Below are 11712 nucleotides of genomic sequence, written 5' to 3' on the forward strand. Positions count from 1 at the left end.
ACACAAACCCACTCTGGCTGCATCCACACTGTCCTGAAAGCTGCAGGGATGCTGCTTCCTGCCCCCAAGCTGTCACCATAGTACATACTCTCTGGTGGCCTAAGGTGGCCCTGGCTGGCCTTCTGACTCAGTGGGGTCACTGAGTAAAGAGGCCTCAGAGTGGGCTCTGCTCTGCACGTCTGGTGTTCTCTATCCTAGGTTGTTCCCCAAGTATACCGAAGACTCAGGGAAGCAGATGGTCCTTGGACATCTTTGGGTGCTGGACCAGGCCCAGTTCAGAGCCCTCCCGCCCCAGCTGGGGAGTAAGTGAGGGGTTGATGCCCTTTCTAGCAGGACATGGCATAGAACTGGTAGGGAGATGGGGTCAGCAGGAAAGTAAAGACACCATGGTCACCGGGCCAGGGCTGTCCAGCACCGAGAAGGTGAAGCGCTGCAGGAGGCAGGTGAAGAGGAGGAAGAGCTCCATGCAGGCCAGGGGCTCCCTGAGGCACACGCGGCGGCCTGTGGGTGGGTGCAGCTCAGTTGGCCTCTCCCTGGCCTCTGCTCTCCCAAGGTGCCCTGGGGAAGGACAGGGAGGGCCCCCCACAAGCACCTGCTGAAAAAGACATGAAGGCTCCTGCTTTACAGAGAAGCCCTGGGCGTCCAGGAAGTGTCCACAGTGGAAGTGGAAGGGATCCTCCCAGAGGGTCTCATCCTTCAGCCCAAATGACAGGCTGGTGATGAGCATCGTCCCCTGGAGGAGACGGCTGGCATGAGCAGGCACTGGGACGGGACACCAGGACTCTTCCACTGAGCCAGCCTGGGCAGACTAGCTGGCCTACACCTGACCCTTGGAAGTGACCCTCAGTTCCAGATTCTTGCTGTGCTATGGAGGGGCCAGCTGTCATGTCATGTGCCATGGAGAAGGCCTCCATGGGCGCTGCCCACACTGCCGCCTGTCCCTGCCTGTAGTGGCTCTCCCAATACCCGGGGGCGACTTCTGCTTCGTTGCCTGTTGTTGAAGGGGCTCTGTGTGGACAGGGTTCGACTTGTCCTGCTTTTCATCTCACACAAAATCGACCTAGGATAGTCGGTGCCTTTGGCGTTGAACAGGTGGACCTGGCAGTGTCCACGCTGGGGCCACTGACCGAGTTGGGCGGAGGGTCCCAGGACTACTGCAGGGTGAGGAAGCCCTACACGCCAACATCATGGAATGTCTCATGGGGAACTCACAGGATGAAGTTCCTCGACCCGTGTTCGTGAACCACAAGGTGGTGAAGGGCACGCGGACCTGTTCCCTCATCTCTCTTACCTCACCTGCCCCATCACTTCGCTGATACTCTGCCTGGACCCACAGCATCTTCACAGTTCCAGAACCTAGGGGGCTGTACCCTGACCCTCTCCTACCCCTGCACTAAGGGCTGGGCCACATGAGGCCGTCACTCATAGCAGCCAGGACAAGTCTGCACTTGGAGCCGCAGCTGTCCCAGCCCAGCTCACGGAAGCCAAGCAGCACCTTGTCTCCCCGTCACAAGCTGCGTGCTCCTGTGTGAGCTCACATTGCGTGTCGATACCGGGTGTTAAGCAGCAGGACTGGCGTGGTCCAAGGGTCACCGTCCCCACAGTGATACATCAGCAGCACCTGCCACCATTTCTCAGTGAAGCTGCTCCTGGGGTTCCCCTTGGCCTGTGTCAGGCAGAGTGGGCTCAGGGCGCTAAGGAAGGAACCTCTTGTTCTGCACCCATCAGCCCAGGTGCTGGATCACTGGGTGGCGCACAGGTCCCACCTTCCGGATCCTCAGCCTGTATCACCTGGCCCTGTGTCTGGCAGCCACCCTCACCTTTTCCACCTCAGTCAGGAAGGCATCAGTCAGGTCTTGGGTGGCTGGGCGGGGTCCCAGGTCATCCTGTGCTCTGTCAAAAGCCTCCAACAGGGCCATGAAGGCCTTCTGTGTGGGGAAGACCCTGCTGCGCAGCCCCAGGATGAGCAAGAGCGTAGGACCCCACTTGGCTCGTGCGCTCACCTGGACCAGATGCAGGTCCCAGCCTCCTCCAGGGTGGACCCAGAACCTACCGTTCCTGCCAGCGACCTGCTCCTTCCTAAATGCCAGACTCTGCACTCTCTTCTGACCCTGGGCTGCCAGAAGGAGTATAGTACTGTGGGGATCTGTGCTTATGGGACTCCAGCGGGGGTGGAGGCAGAGTCCCTCACCCTGGGAGTCCCCTGCCTGTCCCATGACTTTATGTGAGCTCTGCCCGCCTCAAGGCCTTTCCTTCTGCATAGCCGCTCCTGGAACGAATGCCTTCACCCCGTCACCCCGTCACCCCGCATACCACAGGCCGCGCTGCAGGGAGCTCACCCTGTCTGGAACTCCTTTGTGCCGGCCCGCAGTAGATCCACACTTAAAGCGGCTTCTGTGGGTGACGGAAATGGTCCTGTTGAACAGGCTGTGTTCGGGCAGCGCTGGGGGAGAAGGGATGTCCTGGAAGCAGTGTGGTTCAGGGTGGCCCTTCCTCCCCACATTGTGCCTGTTAGCCTATCACACACTGGCAAAGGTGGCACAGAGGCAGGAAGCCTCCTCTGTCACCCACTGCCCCAGGAAACTTCTGCCGGGTCTACGTTGCATGAGGTGGACACAGAAACATGCTGCCTTTGCCAGGTGAGTCCCTAGGACACCACGATCATCCCTGGGAGAGGAGTGGGCACATGGACATGGCCAAATGTTCTCTAGCCCTAGCTTCTGCACTGCCACCAAACCTTGTTCCCACCCACAACAGGCCTGGCTGGCTCTCTGTCCACTCCACACCCCTGTACTCCCCCCAGAACCCCTCCGCTCTTGCCCCTGTGGATAGGTCCGTCTCCGAAGACACTGCTTTCCTGCAGTCCCTGGCTTTGCCCGCCATGACCACCTTCCCACTCAAGGAAACCCCCTTTACACGGGCTGCACTGAGCAGTACTGCCACCCTGATCCCGCCTTCCAAGTCAAATGGCTCCAGCCCTGCCCTGGGCCTTGCCCCCTCACCCTGACTCCTGGGACTTCCCTGCCTTTGGTCCACAACCACGTGCTACATGGGCCCACTTGGTCTCCAGACTCTGTCCCTGTCTCCACTTTGCCTTGAGATCATGGCCCAAAGTGAAGGTGCTCCTCAATGGGACAGTGGTCTGGCAGGATGTCCCCAGCCCAGCTCACCAGCACCACGTGCACAGCCACAGGCCACCGAGCACCACCAACAGACCAGGACGGCTATGGGCTGAACAATTCCTACAGGGGCAGCACAGCAGGAGGAGGGTCAGTGCGCACCCCAAGTCAGGGTCCCCTCATGTTCCAGTTCACTTCCACTGTGCAAGCCTCAGGGACCCCAAGGCTGCCAGCAGTATGTCTATGCAAGGACAAGATCTGGTCTCTTGATTTTGGTGGAGTAACTCATTCTGGATCCAACCACCCAGCTATGATCTTGCTGGAGTCAGGAAACGGTCAATGGGAACCATTAGTGTCCCACTTTACAGAGAGGTTCACAGAGGTGAGCAGCGAGGTGCAAGCCCCACAGCTGCCAAAGACCCGAAGTGGTTACCATGGTGCTCTCAACCTCGAGTTCCTGACTGACATGCTGCTCAGGACCCTAGCCCCCAAGACCTTTCCCTCGGACATAGAAGGGATGGGGATACATAATTCATGCCCTGCCAGGCCTGAGATGCCAGAGCTGTGAAGGCAGAGCAGGTCTCTCAGCAGATGCCCTGAAGGCAGAAGGAAGTCAATGGAGAATTCCATTATGGTAAATTCAAATTACCACTATGAATCCAAGGATTAAGTTAAATACAGTGATTGTCCAAAAGATTGTCCAACTGACTGGTTCCAAGAATTAAGTAAATCTCTGACCAGTCATTAGATGAACATTGATGTGGGTAAAGACTTCGTTGGTCATGCATTTCAAGGACAGAGGTTTACAAAATTAGTTTAGAAAAAAGTCACTATGCAAAGAAGCAACTATAACAAGCAACAATAACAAACTGCAGAAGGAAAATAACCTGATTTACACAAGTGCCACAGAAGAGTATTCGAAATGTCCAATTTCCGACAAAAAATCATGAATCATGCAAAGAACAAAGGATAGTATGGCCTATATACAGGAAAACAAACCACTAATGATATGCCATTCTTTTATGGCTGAGTAATATTCCATTGTTTACCACATTTTCATCATCTACCCATTGACAGTCATCTAGGCTGATTCTGTATTGTAGCTGTTGTGGAAGTGCAGTAATAAATCTGAGTGTGCAGGTATCTCTTCACCATATCGTAGGCCTACTTTTAGATTTTTGAGGACCCACCATACTGTTCTCCAGAACAGCTATACTAAATTTATGTTGCCACCAATAGCCTTCCCCTTTCTTCATTCACATCCTTGCCAGTATTCATCTTTTGTGTTTTGGATAACAGACATTCTGATTGGGTTGAGATCACATGTCACTATGGTACTGATTTGCATGTCCCTGACAGAGTTTTGAGCATTTTTCCATAAATGAATGAACCATTTGGATATTTTTTGGTTTTGAGGGTTACAATATCATTTGCCTATATTTAATTGGATTTTGTGTTTCCTATTCTGGGTGTCCTTTGTCAGATGAGTGGGTTCTAGGATTTTTTTTTTTTTTTTTTTTTTTTTTTTCTTTCTCAACTTTGTAGGTTGGCTCTTCACCCTGTTGTTTCCTTGGCTATGCAAAAGCTGCTCGGTTTGATGGAATCTCGTCGTTATATTCTCCGCCTTCCGCTTTCTGGGTGCCAACGCGGGTCCCCCCACCCCCACCCCACCCGGCTCAGGCAGCAAACAGGGGACCCGGCCGCCGCCTCCCGCTCTCACCAGCGCCCCTGGCCAGCTGGGCCGCACCCAGGAGGAGGACACCAGGGCCACTGCGGGCGAAGCTCAAGGCCCGACCAGGGGGAGCGCCCAGTGCCACCGCCGACTGCCGACAGCACAGCCCATAGGGGCAGGAGCACCGGGCCGGCCGCCCGTCGCAGCCTGCAACCCCGACACCGAGCACCCCGGGACCGCTGCTCCGCGCCTCGCAGCGTCTGGGGGAGGCAGGTCCGCTGCGCCACCCGGGAGCAGCTCCCCGGTACCTGGAGAAGACTGGTGGCCAGAGCCAGCAGGGTGGATATGGGTCCTGCGTGGCTGTGAGGAGCCGCCCCGAGCGCTGGAAGGTGCACGGAGACCTCCGCCTGCACAGGGAACTTAGGCGCTTGTGGTCCTCCCGGAGCCCGCCAGTGCGCCCAGAGGCCTCTGGGACTTGTAGTCCGCCCTGCGCCGAGGCCCCTGGGACTTGTAGTCCGTCTGTGCGCCCAGAGGCTTCTGGGACTTGCAGTCCACTTGTGCTTCCACAGGCCCCTGGGAGCTATTAGCCCCGAAGTCTCTGGGATTTGATGGCCACCCTGCCCCGAGAAGGCAACTGTAGTCATCCTGTGTGACCAGAGCCTCCTGGGTATTACAGTAGGACAAGGCGCTTTCCACTGCACTCTACCAACAGGGAGAACTGTAATGAGAATTTTAAAAGTAATTAAAGACAAGTGACTCTTCAAAAGGAAAAGTCAGGGGGCTGGGCTCAGTGGTGGAGTGCTTGCCTCACATGTGTGAGGCTCTGGGTTCGATTCTCAGCATCGCACATAAATAAATTAAGAAAAAGAAAATGGTCCATTGACAACTAAAAAAAAAATATATATATATAATATACATTTTTTAAAAAAGAAGGAAAACAATGAGAAAATAGTAACATACACAAAAAAAAAAAAAAGAAGAAGAAAAGAGGAAATCAAAGTGGTACAATAAAAATATCTAAATTCTGCCAGGCACAGTGGCACACACCTGTAATCCCAGCAGCTCTGGAGACTGACGCAGGAGGACTGTGAGTTCAGAGCCAACCTCAGGAAAACCGAGGAGCTTAGCAAATTAGTGAGACCCTGTCTCTAAATAAAAGACAAAATAGGGCTGGGAACATGGCTCAGTGGTTGAGTGCCCCAGTACCCACCCCACCAAAATCATCAAAATCCAAAAGGATTTTGAATAGAGGAACTAAGGGGGAAATATAAGACATGCAGAAAGCAAAGAACAAAATGGCAGAAGCATCTCCTATCAGTAATTAATATAAAAGTACCTGCATTAAACACTCCTGGAAAGCAGAGATTGAGCTGGACACAGTGGCACATCCCTGTTATCCCAACAACTCAGGAGGCTGAAGCAAGAGGATAGCAAGTTCAAAGCCAGCCCCTGCAGCTTAGCAAGGCCCTAAGCAACTTTGTGAATCCCTGTCTCAAAATAAAAAACAAAAAAAGCTGGGGATGTGACTTACTGGTATCACATTAAAAAAAAAAAAAAAAAAAAAAAAAAGATCAGATGTGGTATGGTAGCACTTGCCTGTAATCCCCATAATTCAGCTACTTGGGAGGCTGAAAGAGGAGGATCACAATTCAAGACCACCTGAGCAAATCAGTGAGACCCTGTCTCAAAATAAAAATAAAAAGGGCTGGAGGTATAACTCAGTGGTGGGGCAACTGCCTGACCCGTGAGAGGCCGTGGTTCAGTCCCCAGCATAAGCATGTGTGCATGCACACAGCACACACACGGGTTGGCAGGCATGGGAAAAGATATTCCATACAAATTCTAATGAAAGACAGCTGAGTCAGCTACATTAATGTCCAATAGATATTAAGTCAAATGAGATTACAAAACAAAGAAGACATTATGTATTGATGAGAGTTCAATCCAGTAAGAAAGCGTAAAAATTATAACCATACAGACAGGCACCACATGATGAGGTTTCAGTCAATGACAAACATTGGATACAACGGTGGCCCATGAAACTACATTGCCTAGTGATGTCACAGCCATCATTGTTTCTGTAAATGCACTCTGATGTTTGCACAAAAATGAAATGTTCAAACAGTGTAGTTCCCAGTGATACTGCCATTTATCGGTGATGAGTTCTGCTTCCCAGATGTTGAAGTATAACACCAGAGAAGCACACCATGTCAAGCACATTAAGTAGGTGTTATTTAAAGGTTGAAACACAGACTTCTCCTGGGAGGGAGAAGGGGGCCACGGCTGGTGTTCTGGAATCCAAAGAAGTACGCTTGCCCTGCCCTTTTTATAGATTATCTCCTGCTGTCTCCCACCCTTATCTCTTTCCTTCCCGCCTACCTGACTAGGCCCAGGAGATGCCAGTGAGATGGCAAAAAAGTGAGAAGCAGATGGGCAGGGGGAGTGGGGGGAATGTGATTCTGGCAGGTAGGGGCCCAGGGGGCATTAATTAGCAATTCCCTGTTTGCAGCCTTTGGGTGGGGTAGTATAGGCAGGTAACCTTGGTGATCAAAAGGGCTTTGGAGACACTGACATTCCAATCTCCCAGGGGCGGTGCAGTCTCCTACTTCCCAGGTGAGGATGGCCTCCATTCCTAGATTCCACCCCATTACCTATAATTTTGGTTTCACGAGCACATATTTCATTGTTAAGTGGCACGTGGTTGTACATGCATAACAACAGAACTCCAACAAGTATGGAGCAAAAATGGAGAGAACTGAAGGGAAAAGTGACAGTGCTTCAGTAATAGTTGGATACGTCCATCCTCCACTATTGAGAGTGGATACAACAACCACATAGAATCTTAAGGAAATTCAAGACTTGAACAATAATATCAACCCCTTGCCCCAAACAGACATAACAGAACACTTGGCCCAGTTATAGCAGAATACACATCTGTCTCACATGGACATAGAAAGTTCTCCAGTAGAGACCATGTGTCTGGCAGAAAAACAATCTCAATGCGTATTTAAAAATTGAAATCGTTTACAGAATCTTTTCTGCACATCTTAGAATGAACCTAAAAATCAACAAAAGGAAAACTGAAAAATTTAGAAATAATCTGGAATACTACCTTCTTAAGAAAGCAGTGGATCAAAGGAGAAAGGGAAATTTTTAAGTAAGGAGAATTAAGTGAAAAAACGACATACCAAAACGTTGGAGGACTGGGGCTCAGCGGCAGAGCGCTCGTGCAAGGCACTGGGTTCAATCCTCAGCACCACATACAAATAAATGGATAAAATAAAGGTATTGTGTCCAACTATAACTAAAATATTAAAAAACATACTGGATACAGCAAGAATAGTGTTCAGAGGGGAATTTATAACAATATTTACATAAAAACTCAAGTAACTATAAACATTTTTAAAACTATAAAAATAAGAGCAACTCAACCATAAACCAGGAGAAGGAAATGAACAATCAAGGTTAGAAGAGAGATGAACGAAATAGACAATGGAGTAGCAGCAGAGAAAATCCATAAAACCAAAAACTACTTGAAAAAGATCAATGAAATTGACAAACCCTTTACTAAAAGGAGTAAGAAGAAAATAAGAGAAGCCAGAAATAATTGAAATCAGACCTGGGGGCTGGGCTGTGGCTCAGTGGTTGAGCTCTTGCCTAGCATGTGTGAGGCACTGGGTTTGATCCACAGCACCACATAAAAATAAATAAATAGAGGCATGCTGTCCATCTACAGCTACAAAAAAATAAAAATAAAAATAAAAACCAGACCTGAAGATGGGGACAGAAATAAAGAGGACTGTAGGGATCGCCGGACACAGTTGCATGCCACTGAAAGAATGGACATTTTTTTAAGCTGTCTGTTTTATCTCAACTCCCTAAGGTCTCCCTCCCAGTGATGGGAACAAAGTCCTTAAAGCTGTTCCAGGATATAAGATTACCAGAAACTGTTGACCAGAATCTACGCCCTGTTGTAAAACATTGTGAAACATGTTGTATGTTATCAGCAAACCCAGACCCCCTTTGGAATTTCCCGGTGGCTTTGTTCCCCTTTTCCCCTTCTGTGTGTGACCCCTCCCGATGTGTGGTTTCTGCCTTTATAAACTTGTAAGATTTTCTGCTAGGGACTCAACTCCTCGACTCCTGCGTGAGTCACAAGTTGGGTCCCAGTGCGCTGGAATAAAAGCCTCTTGCGGTTTGCATCAAGTGACGCCTCCTGCCATTGATTGGGGTTGCCGTCGATCCGTGGGACAGAGTTAGGGTCTCCTTTTTGGGGGTCTTACATTTGGGGGCTCGTCCGGGATCTGACGGCCCCCCCCTCATCTGCGGAGTCGACCTTGGAGGTAAGAAGGGGTACCCCGAGGTTGTCTGTCTTTGTCTTGTGTTTTGTTAGTTGGTCTGGTTCTGTGAGCGTGCTTTTGGTTTTGCAGCCGTTCAGCGACTTGTGAGAGTGGCCGAACAGTGGTCGGTAGACATGCCTGGAGGGCCACAGGTTGCAGCCCTGGGGGATGCCCCAAGGGTGGAGGAGAGCCAGGGACGCCTGGTAGTCTCCTACGGTAAGGGCGCTGATCGGGCTCAATTGTTGGATCAGAGATTGTCAAGATCGTGCCCGTCTGATTCTGTTGCGTGTTTGTGGTGGACAAGGTGGGGTAAGTGGGTCCTCGTGTCTGTAGCATTTTTGTTGTTTGTGTTTCTGACGACGTACAAACTGACAATGGGACAGAGACTGTGACAACCCCTCTTAGTCTGACATTAGACCATTGGGCTAAAGTTAAGGGAAGAGGTTGCGACCTATCAGTTGCGATCAAGAAAGACCCATGGCGGACCTTCTGCTCCTCAGAATGGCCTGCTTTTAATGTAGGATGGCCAGCAGAAGGGACCTTTAATCTATCTGTCATTCTTACTGTTAAAGAGATTGTTTTTCAGAAGGAACCTGGAGCCCATCCGAATCAGCAGCCCTACATTGTGGTCTGCAGGATCTGGTGCAAAATCCACACCCCTGGATTTGACCTTGGGTTGCAAAACCCAAGCCCCAGCCAGCCGCAAAATCCTAGCCGCCCAATCTCCCAGTTCTGGGGGGAAATCCAGTCACTCAGACCCCCCAAGAAGATTTATCCCAAAACCCAGGCTGACCACCTTCTCCTTGACTCACCTCCCCCATACCCTCCTGCCTCGGTCCGCATAGGGGGTCAGGAAGAGCCAGAAGAACCAACGGCCCCTGCAGTCACCCCCTCTACTCCCCCTAACGAGTCTCTGCTGGGGGCCCATGCAGGGCACCACGGGGCCTGCACGGGGTACCAGGAGCCGCCGCAGAATAACTCCTGACACCACCGTTGCCCTTCCCCTAAGGGCTTATGGGCCCCCGCCGGTGGCAACGGATGGTGGACCATGGTGGACTGGCTCCTCTTCAGCCCCTCCAGTACTGGCCTTTCTCCTCCACAGACTTGTATAACTGGAAAACTAATCATCCTCCCTTTTCAGAGGACCCCCAGTGCTTAACCAGGCTGGTGGAGTCTTTAATGTTCTCTCATCAGCCCACATGGGATGATTGCCAGCAGCTAATGCAGACCCTTTTCACTACTGAGGAGAGGGAGAGGATTTTATTGGAGGCAAGGAAGAATGTACCAGGAGCAGATGGACGACCCACCCAACTGCCCAACATCATAGAGACTGCCTTCCCCCTCTCCAGGCCTGACTGGGATTTCAACATGGCAGAAGGTAGGGAGCGACTGACAGTCTATCGCCAGACTCTAGTGGCTGGCCTCCGTGGGGCAGCGAGACGCCCCACTAATTTGGCTAAGGTAAGAGAGGTTATCCAGGGGGCCACGGAACCCCCGTCAGTATTTCTCGAGCGCCTAATGGAAGCTTTCAGGCGCTACACCCCATTTGACCCTACCTCTGAGGGGCAAAGGGCTTCCGTGGCCATGGCTTTTATAGGGCAGTCAGCAATAGATATTAAGAGAAAGTTGCAGAGAATAGAAGGGTTACAAGATTATACCCTACAGGATTTAGTTAAGGAGGCAGAGAAAGTGTATCATAAGAGGGAAACTGAGGAAGAGAAGGAGCAAAGGAAGGAAAAGGAGAGAGAGGAAAGAGAAAACCAAAGGGATCGTAAGCAGAAGAACCTAACACGGATTTTGGCCGCAGTAGTAGGTGAGAAAGGCCAGGAACAAACACAAGGCAGGGCTAAAAAAGGGTCAGGTAACCTGGGCAACCGCACTCCATTAGACAAGGATCAGTGTGCCTACTGCAAGGAGAGAGGTCACTGGGCTAGAGAGTGTCCCAAGAAGAAGACCGGGCCCTCCAAGAAAGTATTAGCCCTAGAAGAAGAAGATTAGCGGGGACGGGGCTCGGAACCCCTCCCCGAGCCTAGGGTAACACTAGAAGTGGAGGGGAAGCCAGTTGAGTTCTTAGTGGATACTGGGGCTCAACACTCGGTCCTGCTCGAACCGTCTGGACCCATCTCCCACAAGAAATCGTGGGTCATGGGAGCTACAGGGCACCAGCAGTACTCATGGACTACCCGAAGAACAGTAGACTTAGGAATGGGACGGGTAACCCACTCGTTTCTAGTCATCCCCGAGTGCCCTGCACCTCTACTTGGGAGAGACCTCCTAACCAAAATGGGAGCTCAGATTACCTTCACCCCTGATGGCCCAGAAGTGACCCGAAGCAAGAGAATAACTACTGCCCTGACTATGCGCCTGGATGATGAACATAGACTTTTTGAGAGACAGGGAGCAAAAATATTTCACATAAATAACTGGTTGAACAGGTATCCAGGGGCGTGGGCCGAAACGGCTGGAACAGGACTAGCCACAGAAAGACCACCCATAGTTATAGAGCTTAAGGCCACAGCTACTCCTGTGGCTGTACGTCAATACCCTATGACTAAAGAGGCCCGGGAAGGAATTAGGCCCC

Source organism: Sciurus vulgaris, assembly GCF_902686455.1.
Source record: "Sciurus vulgaris genome assembly, chromosome: 5".
NCBI lineage: Eukaryota > Metazoa > Chordata > Mammalia > Rodentia > Sciuridae > Sciurus > Sciurus vulgaris.